Raw genomic sequence first — 12,255 nt, 5'->3', positions numbered from 1 at the left:
ATCTCTTTAGGGCAGTATCTGTGGCATATGAAGGTTACCAGGTTAGGGGGCCAAATCAGAGCTGTAGCTGCCAGCGTACACCGCAGCTACAGCAGCATGGGGTCCTAGCCATGTTTGCAACACCACAACTCACAGCAACACCAGATCCTTAACCAGCTGAGCAAGGTCAGGGATTGAACCCTAGTCCTCATGGATACTAGTTGGGTTCATTAACCACTGAGCTACGATGGGAACTCCAATATTGTGATTTTTTAATAAGAAATATACTTTTGGTCTTTGACACTTTCCTAACACAGAACTCCAAAACTCTTGTAATTTCCTAAGTGATAATAGCACGAAAGGTGTTTTTTTTATGTTAATGAAGTGCCATTTGGAAAAGACTTCAGCTGGTAGCCAAAGGAGCCCCTGTGTAATTAGCTAGAACTTTCGGTCTCACCCCCACCCCACCCCCCAGCCTCTGGGCGGCCAATGGCTAATGATTAAATCAATTATGTGTCTGTAATAAAGTCTCCATAAAAACTCAAAAGGACACTCTTTGGAGAGCTTCTGGGTTGGTGAACATGTGGAAATTTGGGGGAAATAGTCCTACTGGAGAGGGCTGGAAGTTCTGTGCCCATTCCCCATACCTGTACATCTTTTCCATCTGGTGGTTTTTGAGTTGTAGCCTTTTGGGGGGCTTTTTTTTCAGGGCTGCACCCATGGCTTATGGAAGTTCCCAGCCTAGGGGTTGAATCAGAGCTGTAGCTGCCAGCCTAAACCATAGCCACAGCACTACCAGATCCAGATCCAAGCCATGTCTGCAACCTACACCACAGCCCACGGCAATGCTGGATCCTTAACCCACTGAGCAAGGTCAGGGATCAAACCTGCATTTTCATGGATACTAATGGGGTTCTTTTCTGCTGAGTGATGATGAAGAAATCTGAGTTACAGACTTTTATAATAAACTGTTGATGTAATAAGTAAAATGTTTCCTGAGTTCCATGAGCTACTCTACCAAATTAATTGAACTCGAGGAGGGGTTGTGGGAATCTCCAATGGTCAGAAGCACAGAGCTTGTGATTGGCATCTGAAGTGGGGGGCACTCTTATGGGACTGATCCCTTAACCTATGGAATCTGATGCTGTCTCCAGGTTGATAGAGTCAGATTTGAGCTGAATGATAGGACACCCAGCTGTATCCTGGGCATTAATTGTTGCTGGTGGGCAACCACCCCCTCCCCCCATATACATACATGTTACAATTGGGGACATGGACCCCTTTACCTTGTAAAATAACTTATTTGCATATCCCTGAGATTCTTACGATAGGCATCTTTGGGGACCACCGATGGTGTCTGAATCACAACTATTGTTTGTTTGTTTAGAAATGAGTTCTCGGGGTTCCTGTCGTGGCACAGTGGAAAGGAATCCAACTAAGAACCATGAGGTTCCTGGTTTGATCCTTGGCTTCACTCAGTGGGTTAAGGATCCAGCGTTGCTGTGAACTGTGGTGTAGGTCGCAGAAGGGACTCGGATCCTGCGTTGCTGTGGCTGGGGCATAGGCCAGCAGCAACAGCTCTGATTCAACCCCTAGCCTGAGAACCTCCATAAGCTGCGGGTGCGGCTCTAAAAAGACAAAAGACAGAAAAAAGAAATAAGCTCTAGAAAATAGGAAGACCAGCCTAAACAATGGCTCTTTATCCTGGTTTTTCACCAGGCAGTTCAGTGCTGAGCACACAGTGCAAATGCAGGGAGTCCAGTGCTGAGCATGCAGTGCAAATGCAGGGCTGACAACACAACTGATTAGAAACTAGGAAGTACCCATGACTGATACTAAAATTTATTGGATGGATGATTAAAAAGTAGAGTGGTGAGGAGTTCCCGTTGTGGCTCAGCAGAAATGAACCTGACTAGTATCCATGAAGATGCAGGTTTGATCCCTGGCCTTGCTCAGTGGGTTAAGAATCCAGCGTTGCTGTGAGGTGTGGTGTAGGTTGCAGATGTGGCTTGGATCTGGCATTGCTGTGGCTGTGGCGTAGGCCAGTGGCTATAGCTCCAATTGGACCCCTAACCTAGGAACTTCCATATGCCACCCTAAAAAGACAAAGAAAAAAAAAAGTAGAGTGGGGAGTTCCCATTATGGCTCAGGGTGTTAAGAACCTGACTAGTATCCACGAAGATGCAGGTTTGATCCCCGGCCTTGCTCATTGTGTTAGAGATCCATCATTGCCATGAGTTGTGGTATAGACCATTGTCTGTGGCTCTAATTCAACCTCTAGCCTGGAAAAAAGATAAAACAATAAAAAAATAGATTGGGATTAGAGGTACTTTTACTGGCAGCTTCCCACAGGGGTGTTTAGGATCTCTGGGGCCAAATAAGACCATTTCCTACAATTTACTGCCATTATGTTATATATATGCAAATCTTAAAGATAAGTAATAGAGGAGTTCCCTTGTGGTACAGTGGGTTAAGAATACGGTGTTAGAGATCCCACTGTGATGCAACAGTATATTCAGTGTCTCTGGAGTCCTGGGACACAGGGTCAGTTCCCTGCCTGGCACATTGGGTTAAGGATCTGGCACTGCCTCAGCTGCAACATAGGTAGCAACTGTGGATCCCTGGCCTGGGAACTCCATATACCTCAGGGTGGCCAAAAAGAAAAAAAAAAAAAAATCCGGCATTGTGGCTCAGGTTGCTGCTATAGCAAGTGTTTGATCCCTGATCACAGCCCAAAAAAATTTTTTTTAAGTTTAAAAAAGATAAGTAATAGAGACTAGAAGAAAATGATGTCAGGAGTTCTTGTTGTGGCGCAGTGGAAACAAATCCAACTAGCATCCATGAGGATGCGAGTTCAACCCCTGGCCTCGTTCAGGGGGTTAATGATCCAGCATTGCTCTGAGATGTGGTATAGGTCAGATCCCAAGTTGCTGTGGCTGTGGCATAGGCTAGAGGCTGTAGCTCTGATTCGACCCCTAGCCTGGGAAATTCCACATGCCTCAGGGAGGCCCTAAAAAGAAAGAAGGAAAAAAACTTTGGAGTGAGCACTGATAATACAGGAAGGAATTCATATACATGTCATGGGTACGGTGGACTCTCACACTGGCCTTGACGAAAGATAACATGACAGAGGAGAATGTGAGAAAAAGAATGTGTATATATGTATAACTGGGATACTTTGCTGTACAGCAGAAATTGACAGAACATTGTAAATCAACTATAATAAAACATTTTTTTTTAAAAAGGTAACATGGGTCTGAGCACCCTCCTGTGAGTGGGTGCAGCTGAGCAGATGCGGCTGTCTTGGCAGCCGTCCCAAGCATCAGTGTCGCTCATCTCCTGTCTCCCTACCTCTCCCTGGGCCTTTGTGGAGCATCTGGCCCCCCTTCCTGTCTTGAGCAGTCAGCGCTCCCCACCCTCCACCTCAAGCAGCCTCCCAGAGAGGGCTTCAGAGGCAGAGGCCCTTCTGCATGGGTTTTTTGTTTTTTGTTTTTTGTTTTTTTTGTCTTTTTTTAGCTATTTCTTGGGCCGCTCCCGTGGCATATGGAGGTTCCCAGGCTAGGGGTCGAATCAGAGCTGTAGCCACCGGCCTACGCCACAGCCACAGCAACGTGGGATCCGAGCCGCGTCTGCAACCTACACCACAGCTCACGGCAACGCCGGATCGTTAACCCACTGAGCAAGGGCAGGGACCGAACCCGCAACCTCATGGTTCCTAGTCGGATTCGTTAACCACTGCGCCACGACGGGAACTCCCTTTTTGCATGTTTTTAGCCCCTGCCTTTCCCCTGGAACCCAGGGAGGGCTTTTGATTTTACGTTTTAAAGTCAGCATTGTATTCCGGACAGAAGCTGTGATTGAGTGTCAGTGCCAAGGAAAGGGGTCTCCTGTGTGTCCTTGGGGTTTGGGGTTCTTCTCAGAGAGAGGCATTGGGTGTCCCACACTGTCACCATCACACTCCACACAGCCCGTGAGATGTGTGACCTCTGTTGGACGTTCCATGTTTGGTAATGAAGAGGTGGGGGGACAGTAGCAAGGAGCCATCATCTGCTTGGGAAGCCTGATGGTGTCCCCAGTGGGTGATGCCCTGGGTCTGCCAGTGCAGCCCACCATGCTGGCATGTTACATTTCTCAAGGGGAGCTGTTTCTCAGGCATCCTTTCTCGCCCTTCGTGTGCCTCAATAGTCTCCCACAGAGTGAGGGGGCTGTGACCCTCCCTTGACTAGACTAATTAAAGAAAGACACTTGTGTTCCCAAGTGGTGGTTTTATTTTATTTTATTTTTTTAGTTTTTATGTTTGTATGGGAAATTGTGGATAAAGCGAAAGAATTGTAAATAAATAGTGTCTTTCCTCCCCCCTCCTCAAAAAAAAAGGTAACATGGGTCCTGGTTCAGAGGACTCTGTACTTTACACTTACCCAGAGGTCCACTTCTCTATGCCTACTGTGTGCCCAGCACATAGCTTGTAAGTTGATGGTTAACCATCTGTGAACGGAGTGGATTGGAGCAGATGGACTTCCCCTGAGGTCCATGGTGCTCTTCAGAAGCAAGCTCTGAGATGAGGATTGGTGTGCAAGCATCATGTTAAGGAAGGACTTTTAAAAGAAATGAGTGAGGAGTTCCCATCATGGCTCAGTGGTCAGTGAATCTGATTAGCATCCGTAAGGATGCAGGGTCAATCCCTGGCCTTGCTCAGTGGATTAAGGATTCAGTGTTGCTGTGAGCTGTGGTGGAGGTTGCACATGCGGCTTGGATTTTGTGTATCTGTGGCTGTGGCGTAGGCTGGCAGCTACAGCTCTGATCTGACCCCTAGCCTGGGAACCTCCATATGCTGTGGGTGCAGCCCTAAAAAGCAAAGGAAGAAAAAAAAATGGGTGAGGGAGAGAAGGAGACAAGTTGGAAAAGAGGGAAAAACCAAGTGAAGGAGTGATATCAGGCAGAGCCCCAACTACTGCTTGATCCCACAGGAAGCCTGCAGAGTCAAAATTATCCCTCTGAGTTTGTATTTTTTCTCTCTCTCTTTATTTACTTATTTATTTATTTATTTATTTAGTCTTTTTGCCATTTCTTGGGCCACTCCCGCGGCATATGGAGTTTCCCAGGCTAGGGGTTGAATCGGAGCTGTAGCTGCCAGCCTATGCCAGAGCCACAGCAACGCGGGATCCGAGCCGCGTCTGCGACCTACACCACAGCTCACGGTAATGCCGGATCCTTAACCCACTGAGCAAGGGCAGGGATCTAACCTGCAACCTCATGGTTCCTAGTCGGATTCATTAACCACCACGCCATGACGGGAACTCCTCTCTCTTTTTTTTTTTTTAAGAGCTGCACCTTAGCATGTGGAAGTTCCCAGGCCGGTTGAATTGGAGCTTCAGCTGCCAGCCTACACCACAAACACAGCAACAAGGATTCCAAGCCATGTCTGTAACCTACACCACAGCTCACTGACAATGCCGGATCCCCGATCCACTGAGTGAGGCCAAGGATTGAACCCGCGTCCTCATGGATGCTAGTTGGATTTGTTTCTACCAAGCCACAATGGAAACTCCTGTACTTTCTGAAAGGAAGGAGCTGGGCCTTTTTTTTTTTTCTTTTTATTGTTTCTTTTTAAGGCCATGTAGAAAGTTTTTGGGCTGCAGCATTTGGGAGTTCCTGGGCTAGGGGTCGAATGGGAGCTGCAGCTGCCAGTTTGTGCCACAACTACAACGACACCAGATCCGAGTCACCTCTAAGACCTACACTGCAGCTTGCAGCAACACCAGATCCTTAACCCACTGAGGGAGCCCAGAGATCAAACCTGCATCCTCCACACCCGACAGGGTCTTAACAGACTGAGTCACAATGGGAACTCTGATGGGTTTTTATACTCCGGTACCAGTCCCTTGTTGGCCAAAGACCACATTCAGGGGATGTGGGACCTCTGGCAGTTCGCTCTCAGCTAAGGGGGCAAAGTGGCTCTAGCTTCCCAAGGGATGGGCTCTGCAGAGAGTCAGGGGTGCTGGCTGGTAAAAGCCAGAACACACAAGTCAAGAAAGATTAGAGAAATTGGAGGTGGAGCCCCAATAGCGTTCATCACCATGTCTTTCAGCTCCACCATCTTAGAAATGTGACAACGTGTCCTTGTTTGTATGTGCAAAAGTTCACATTTGGAAGATTCTGAGAGTCACCCCTTTACTTGAGGTATATTTATCTTTAATCAGTGTGGCTTTGCTCCCAGGAAATAAGTTTTTCCAATGGTAAATTTGGCTTTAAATGACCATGGTATACATCATTTCTGCATTTAAAAAATTCCATGTGGTTATTTCTAGGGCTTTTTGGACTTTTCTATTCCAATTCTGCTCCACTATATTTGTAGAATTGGACTAGGAAAATGCAGTTGACCACATACTCGATCCAAATGTCCTCCCAGTCAGTTATGGTATTAATTTGGTTTAATACTGATGTTTTGGACATTATTCATGGCATGGTTAAAAAGCCATAAAAATAAAACTTGAAGCATATGTTCTTGGGCTCGTTTCTGAACAAATATCTCAACAATTAAAGAAAAAAAATTACTGAAAAGGAAAGAAACTAAAGAGGCCCATCTCATCATGATCCTGGAACCACTAAGGGTAGAACAGTTCCTCGGAAGATTAAGACATTTCACTTATAAAGCTTTAAGTTAATCTGGTTTCCACGGAGGGCAGGTCAAAAAGGCACTTGAAAGCAAGACAAAGTGTTGGTTTTGGACCATTTTAATGCTAAAACACATATTTAAGCCATTTACACAAGATAAACTAACAATTTTTTTGGCCCAAAGCCTGCCAATTATGATGTTAAAAGAGCAAGCCTAAGAAACCATGAATTGTTTGGGATGTAATTTGAACCTGTTCTCTGGACCAGCAAAATTGTGAAAGACCAGCATGTTCCTTTTTAGGACCAGCTCGTTTCCCCAGGCTCATGGGGCTTCTGTGTGTCAAAACTCCTCCTGGAGCTGTTTATCTTTGTCTAGAAAGTGACTGGCAGAGTTACTGAGAGATGGTTGGGCCAACAAAGTTACAACAAGATGCAATGTGTCAATTCACCTAGAAACTGCAACCACTGATTATTAAATACACCACATAAATGTCCAGTCACAATGGAGATGTTGGTGGTGATAAGGATGAGGAGATGGTGTATACATTGCCAAGCTTCTTTCTATTGCTCAGGTACCTTGGGGCCTTTGTACTCGCTCTTCCTTCTGCCTGAATCTTGTTCCTCCAGATAGTGACATGGTTGGTTCCTTTCTTCTTTGAGGTATAGTCTCAAAGTCACCTCCTCTATGAGGCTTTCCTAGGGCTGATGGAATAGTTTTCCCTGACACACAGACTTGCTCTATGACTCTGCTTTATTTCCTTTATAACCCTCATCATTAACAAGGTTATTTTGTCCACTTGTGTTTTTATTTATTTATTGTAGGTCTCTGCTAGACTCATTTATGTGGGCTTCTGACTCACAAACAATTGCTCGCCTTTTCCATGCCTGACTCCATCCTGTACCATGGTGGGAGGGCTTTGTGCATGCATGTGGACAAGCCAGCTTGCCCATCCAAGCCCCATGACTATGAAGACTGAGATAGGGTGTAAGAAAAGGAGAACTAGTTGCAATTTACTTTGAAATTTATTTATTTTTAATTATTACTATTATTTTTTTTAGCTTTTCAGGGCCGCATCTGCAGCACATGGGAGTTCCCAGGCTAGGGGTCTGATGGGAGCTACAGCTGCAGGCCTACACCATAGCCACAGCAACGTGGAATCTGAGCTGCATCTTCGACCTACACCACAGCTCATGGCAACGCCAGATCCTTTACCCACTGAACGAGGCCAGGAATCAAACTCGCATACTCATGGATGCTAGTTGGGTTTGTTAACTGCTGAGCCATGACCAGAACTCCAGCATGAGAATCTTTAGTTGCATTCATATTGATGCAAATGGCATTATTTCATTCTTTTTTTATGGCTGAGTAGTATTCCATTGTATACATGCACGATATCTTCTCAGTCCAGTCATTTGTCAATGGACATTTAGGTTGTTTCCATGTCTTGGCTATTGTGAATAATAAAAATAGATGGACTTATGCTCATAGAGAAAAATTGGGAGATATCTGATAAGGCAAATCCAGTTAACTGTGAATGGTAGAATCTAGCTGGTAGATATATAGGTGCTTGCTTTTTAAAATTTTCTCAAGTTTTCTGTATGTTTGGAAATTTTCATCACACAAAGTTGGAAGAAACACAAAGGATAAAAGAACTGGTTTGGAAGTCAAGAGAAGTCAGGAGTCAAGAAGCTGATTGGGTCCCAGCTCTGCTACTCACTTGCTATGTAGCCTTGGACAAATCCCAAACTCTGTGAGAATTATATTTAAACAAACAGTTTGGGGGAGTTCCTATTGTCGATTATCGGGTTCTGAACCCGACTAGTGTTAGGTTTGCCAAGGGAGGAATGTGCAAGACCAAATTTGTAAAGCAAGAGAGATTTATTAAGGCATTAGAGGGGGATGGGCTGAACTCAAGATGGTGCCAGCCCTGACTGTGAGGAGGTGCTAGGCTTATAAATGATTTGTGGCAGGAATCTGTGGCTGGAGTTCATGGCAGGAACTTGTGACAGGAACAATGAAGAAGGAAGAGGGCAAGGTTAAGGGAGGGGTAGGGGTTCAAGTCCCATGACAGAGGGCAGTTAATCCTTATAGGAGGTTAATCTATGCAGGCAGGAGTTCCCTTTGTGACTCAGAGGTTAACCAACCCAACTAGGATCCATGAGGATGCAAGTTCTATCTCTGGCCTCGCTCAGTGGGTTAAGGATCTGGCGGTTGTGGCAAGCTGTGGTATAGATCGCAGATGCGGCTCAGATCCAGCATTGCTGTGGCTGTGGCGTACGCTGGCAGCTGTAGCTCTGATTAGACTCCTAGCCTAGGAACTTCCATATTCCAGGGGTCCGGCCCTAAAAAGAAAAAAAAATTTATGCAGGCAGTTGTTTTCCATGGCTATTGTTTCTTACCATTCAACTTGAACATCCACATTCCAGGAGAGGGTGTCCACAGCAGGACTCCGAGGTGAACAGCCATATTTGGGGGGGGGGGGGTCTGTCTCCATCCTCCTGGGAACCTATCAACTAGTATCCATGAGGATGCAAGTTTAATCTCTGTCTTCACTCAGAGTTAAGTATCCAGTGTTGCCACAAGTTACAGCATAGTTTGCAGTTGTGGCTTGTGTGCAGCTCCAATTCAGCCCCTAGCCCAGGAACATCCATATGGCATAGGTGCAGCCCTGAAAAAAGAAAATTAAATAGGGAGTTCCCTGGTCGAGCAGTTAAGGCTCCAGCATTGTCACTGCTGTGGTGTGCTCTGATCCCTGGCCTGGTAAGTTCCACAGAGATCTTTGGGGGCACAGCCAAAAAGAAAAAAAAAAAAAGTTTGACTATGCATTGGGCCTTTTTTGGTTGGAATTGACAGTTAGCCATCTCAAACTAGCTGAGAGAGAGAGGTACACACAGAGACACAGAGGGTGATTGGTACATACAACTGGGAGGGAGGGGCTTCAACCAGACAGTTTGAAATTTCTCCCCATTGCTGCTTGACTCTGCCTCTCTTCATGTGTTGCCTTTTTTTTTTTTTTTATTTTTAGGGCCACATCTGCAGGAGATGGAAGTTCCCAGTCCAGGGGTCAAATTGGAGCTGCAGCAGCCGGCCTCTACCACAGCCACAGCAATGCCCAATCTGAGCCTCCTCTGCGACTTACACCATAGCTCATGGCAATGCCGGATCCTTAACCCACTGAGCAAAGACAGGGATGGAACCTGCAACCTCATGGATACTAGTCAATACTGCCGGGCCATAATGGGAACTCTGCGTGTTGCCTTTGAGGGTTTTTACTGCTTCAGGTGAACTTTCTCCATGCAATGGAAAAGGAATGCCTATAGGTTTTACCTCCTTCAATGTAATAACTCCACATGTAAGAGAGGATCCTCTCTTTAAAAATCTGTAATATAAAATTCCACAGAAGAATTTGGATTGGCCTGAAATGAGTCATGAGCCTAGACTTTCAGACCCAGAAATGGTATGTAATTAGCCAGGCCTGGATCACATGCTTCACCTGGACCAGGCTGCCAGGGCACTGACTGGAAGACCCAGAAAAGCCACATAAAAAAGGCATGGGGACCAGTCTCTATAGTCCATGGGATATTGCTACCAGGGGAAAAAAGGAAGGGATGCTGGAGAGAGAAAAGAAAACCAATGCCTACTAGAGTCTGGGCTTTCTAAGGAATCTTCTAGTGCTAATAGTTTATAAGTGCTGATCAGACTGCTATGTACCTTACAGATGCTCAGAAATGTTTGTTGAGTGAAAGAATATTTTATTTTATTTTATTTGTTTTATTTATTTTTCCTTTTATGGCCTCACCCCTGCATATGGAAATTCCTAGGCAAGGGGTCAAATCAGAGCTGCAGCTGAGGCCTTCACCACAGCCACAGCAACAATGGATCTGAGCTGCATCTGTGACCTATACCTCATGGCAATGCCAGATCCCTAACCACTGAGCGAGGCCAGGGATCAAACCTGTATCCTCACAGAGACTACATCTGGTCTTTAACCTCCTGAGCCACAGTAGGAACTCATGAATGAAAGAGTATTTTAAAAATCCATAAAAGACTTCTCTGTGGCACAGCAGGATAAGAATATGGTGTTGTCACCACAGTGGCTTGGGCGACTCCTGTGGCATGGGTTTGATCCTTGGCCTGGGGAACTCCTTCATCCCTGGCACAGCCAAAAGAAAAAAAAAAAGCCATAAACATGACACATTATTTAACATGTTAGTATAGTCATGGGGAAATTCTTTAAATATCAAATATCAGGTAGTCTAACTCCTTCATTTCACAGATAAAGGTAAACAGGGCCCCAAAAGTCTAAGCAATATTTCCAAGGGCATGTGGTTATACCTAGAACCCAAGCTTTCTGATCTCCTACCCTGCCTCTTCACTTCTTTAAAGTACTCATTTCAAAGAGATTCCTTTAGCCATCAACTCACTATAAGTTAACCTTAACTAATACAACCCAGGCATCCTGATAGCAAGGAAAACAGAGACTGAAAATTACGAAGAAAAGGAAAAGAAAAAAATCCACCTTGGTTTAATTGTTATTCTGATGAGTTAAGCCTTGGATCCAACACAGGCAGATTCTCTTAATAGAAAAGAAGACAAATTCACTGCCTGCCCCACAGTTTCAGCGTGTGGATAAAAGTGTGTTTATACAGCTGGATCATCCAGAAGGAGCCAGAGATGAAAACAGTCACTGAGGAGGCTAATGGCAGGTGACAGTTGGGAGCATCTGTTTCCCGTTAGAGACTGTAGACTACAAGATTTCTGTCCTTCTGTCCCCTGAGCCTGGCTTCCCAGGAAGCCTGAGTGTGTTCCTTGGTCTCTAAGTGCTGACAGCCAATTCAGTTGCTCACATATCCTAAAAGCATTCATGAGTTAGAAGACTCTAGCCTGGGGTTTGGAAGTAAAGCTCAGAATTTAGATTGGATAGGTCAAGTTATTTATGTTCAGGTGCTAAAGCACATTTTAATTCTGTAGTCAAAACTGTCAGGGAGTTCCAGTCATGGCTCAGCAGTAACAAACCTTACTAGTGTCCATGAGGATGTGGCTTCAATTCCTGGCCTTGCTCAGTGGGTTAAGGACCTGGCGTTGCCATGGGCTGTTGTGTAGTCTGCAGATGCAGCTTGGATCTAGCATTGCTGTGGCTGTGGCATAGGCTGGCAGCTGCAGCTCCAATATGACCCCTAGCCTGGGAACTTCCATATGCTGCAGGTGTGGCCCTTAAAAGACCAAAAAAAAAAAAAAAAAAAAAAAAAATCAGAAAAAACCTGTCAGAAAGAACATGTCATCTATTTCCCTCCCTCCCTCACTTTCTTCCTTCCTTCATATTGGAAGAGATTATTACCCTTAAGTTTTGGTTAAAACAGAATTATGATACTGCTAATTTTTCTACAGCAGTTAATCACTTTGGCCAGCATCTTGAAAAATATCTCGAGTCTTGTCTGCAAAATGAACTTCACAGAAATGAATATTAGACTTTGATTGTAACCAAAAGACATGACTGGATGGATGAAGGAGGCTAGTCTTTTTTTTCTTTTTTTTTTTTTTTCTTTTAGGGCTATACTCATGGCATATGGAAGGTTACAGGCTAGGGGTCAAATGGGAGCTGCAGCTGCATGCCTATACCACAGCCACAGCAATACCAGATTTGAGCTTCATCTGGGACC

The sequence above is a fragment of the Sus scrofa genome, chromosome 17 (genome assembly GCF_054392235.1).
Source record: "Sus scrofa isolate SSC_HxYL_T2T_F1_AM1 chromosome 17, Sscrofa_HxYL_maternal_Yorkshire_Landrace_v2.0, whole genome shotgun sequence".
NCBI lineage: Eukaryota > Metazoa > Chordata > Mammalia > Artiodactyla > Suidae > Sus > Sus scrofa.
The sequence above is the reverse complement of the archived record's forward strand: the minus strand, read 5'-3'. Positions refer to the sequence as shown.